Raw genomic sequence first — 2,863 nt, 5'->3', positions numbered from 1 at the left:
CGGCTTCTGGAGAGAGCGTTGAAGCGGCTTCAGGAGAGAGAGCGTTGAAGCGTCTTCAGGAGAGAGAGCGTTGAAGCGTCTCCTAGAGCGAACGTTGAAGCGGCTCCTGGAGAGCGTTGAAGCGGCTTATAGAGAGAACTCCGGTGAGGGCGCCATTATGATTTTCCCTTGCAAATTACATGCTTCTTGATTGACCGTCTATCTTGTGTTGAAGAGGTCCTTGACTGATGGCGAAGGAGTTTCATGTTGAGCCGCAGTCCCCAAGTGTGGTTTACGTGGTTCTATCTTGTATGCTTGATGGTTTATCATAATAAAGGTATTTCCATCTAGCCTCCGTAATGGTGATTATATTACTTCTTCGTGGGTAAAAATATGCAAAAGTTTGGATTACCTTTGTACGTAGTTGTTGTTGCTATGGTGAAGCTCTCGATGGTATCAATCAACGAGCAACAACGGTTCTTGGCAACAACTATGATCAGAAGAGATTGGCACGGAGAGGCGTGGTGTCCACTTACACGAACTTGGCACTCTTCATATAATAGTAGAGATCGTCTCGTTATTAGAAGGAGAAGCTGATGATGCAACCGATAGCTTCCTTGATATTTCCTCATGGAATAGAAAAGAGGGAGACAGTCCCCTGCCTACGAGTATCTACTGAGCTTTCAACTTGATAGATACTGTCACGCTGTGTTTCTGAAGCAATAATTTGGATGAGAGTTGGAGTTGAACCCAATGTTGATGAGGATCATACGAGTTGCTGATCATGAGGCCGTCTTTGCGTACGTCGTGTTTTATAGACATCCAGGCATATCACTGGTCTTTAACAATACGTACGCTCTCTTGAGTATGTATACGTCTTTGGACATCTTGGAATCATAATGATAGCTTTGTTGCGTCTCTCTACATTCAGCATCTTTGAGACGGGTAGTGCCGAGCAGTCTCCAACGACGCTTCTTTGCCTTTATCCTATTTGGATCGTGTCTTCTAGGAGTAGGGAAGTTCCCTCCTGCGAATGACTTAACTAATAGGTTCTGCAAATATGATGAATCTCTTGACATGGAGAGTCTGTATGTACCTCTTAAGTCCCAAGTGCAATCTCCTTCGGTAACGCAACTACTTCTTCTACCAGAGACGAAATTCTGAAAGCGTCTCTCATTGATGTTGTTGTTGTCGAGCCAGATATGGAATATCTTGGACATGTTTCATCATTGCGGCACTCGTGAAGGTGGTACTGGAGTTGGAGTTGGCGATTTTGGACGCGAAGGATGTCGTATCTCGATGGTTTTCCTCTTGCTTCTTCAGTGAAACTGCTTATAGAAGGCTGAAGGTTGTATTGCCTGTTGGTGAGATGTATGCTTCCACTAATATCATGAGGCTCTTCATTCCTGGCAGGCCTGGTTCTTTCTAACAGGGCATGTGCTGTTGTAAGTGAGCGTTCAGCAGCTTCATGTTTGAAAGCGTAGATTCTTCAGCAAAGCATGATAGACAGGTACCACCCTATTGATGCATAATTACACCAATTGTTGTTCAGTCACATTTGGATCGTGACGCTCCAGTGCCTGGATTCTGGACCTCTTGACATAATCATCTGAATATCCTTTGTTTCGCTGAAACATTCTTCCTATGTCTGACAGAGTGATTCTCCCAAGATGTGGATTCTTTCTCGACATGGTGACGTGGGCATCGTTATCTTCTTGAGCCTACTCTCTTAAGGTGTCGGTTCCAGTAGATCTAAAGATGTCTCCGGATTTCTCTTGTACGAGTTGACATAATAGGCGAACCCCTTTATGTTGATTTGAAGATATGTCAAGCCTCCGTTGTTATTGTAGATGTATGAACCCTCGAAATTATGCCATGTTCTGGATCTACACGTTTTGCTGATAAAGTGATAGCGAATACTCCTGACCATAAACTGGTAGCAGTGGTGGAATAGAGATAGACCTTTTCTTTCGTGATCTCTGCAGGTGTCTCTTTAGGACTCTATTGTCGTTGATATTTGTTATCGTCTATCTCCATACTGGAACAACGGATATGCGAATCCTCCCTTTATCTATCTGGGTGTGGATCCTGGCGATGTTAATATCAATTATAACTTTGAGGCATCTCTGATTTGCTCCATATAACACTCGTGGTGTTGCATAAAGGGAGGTTTCTCCATCCGTATCTCGAGAGAAACCGTTGTATTCTTCTGAGTAGTAGTCACGTCTTGTGTCTCCATGCGTCTTTCTGGTATTTTCATCTGGCAGATTTAATGGTGCTCATCTATCCAAGGCATTTCCAGTAGCATTGGTTGAAAAAGCATTTTTGTGAAGCTTCTTAGCGAATGGAACACCGGAATTGAAATTGGTTGTTGAACCTAAATTGAATTTAATGATTGAATTGGATCTAAAATCTACACTTTTGAAATTGAGAAAACTGGAATGAATATTGAGAAACTGATTTTGTAACCGAGAGATCAATCTGCCACTGTGGTCGCCAATTGTTTGAGGGTAAAAACTAGTTCTGCTGTTTTTGGTAAATTTGGGTGTGTTGATGAGAAACGAATTCAAACCCTAAACAATGCACTGCACGGGAGTATTTTTAGATTCGAGAGATCAATATGTAATACTTTGGCCTAAACCAAGAAATGGCCGTTCCAGATTCAATTCGGTCACAAAGTGATGGAAAAGGGGTGGATCTTAGGAAGGGAAGCGAAGAAGGTGTTTGAGATCAAAATATTGAATTATGAAGGTTTGGCTATTTATGACTTGTATCAGACTATGGAACTGGCTTGCATAATATAAGCTATCAGTTCTGGGTGTTTTCTGGATACAATGTTAACAACTTGTGTTGTTGTTGTCGAAATAGGTTGAAAACCTATTTA

This window comes from Papaver somniferum, chromosome 10, assembly GCF_003573695.1.
Source record: "Papaver somniferum cultivar HN1 chromosome 10, ASM357369v1, whole genome shotgun sequence".
Lineage (NCBI taxonomy): Eukaryota > Viridiplantae > Streptophyta > Magnoliopsida > Ranunculales > Papaveraceae > Papaver > Papaver somniferum.
The sequence above is the reverse complement of the archived record's forward strand: the minus strand, read 5'-3'. Positions refer to the sequence as shown.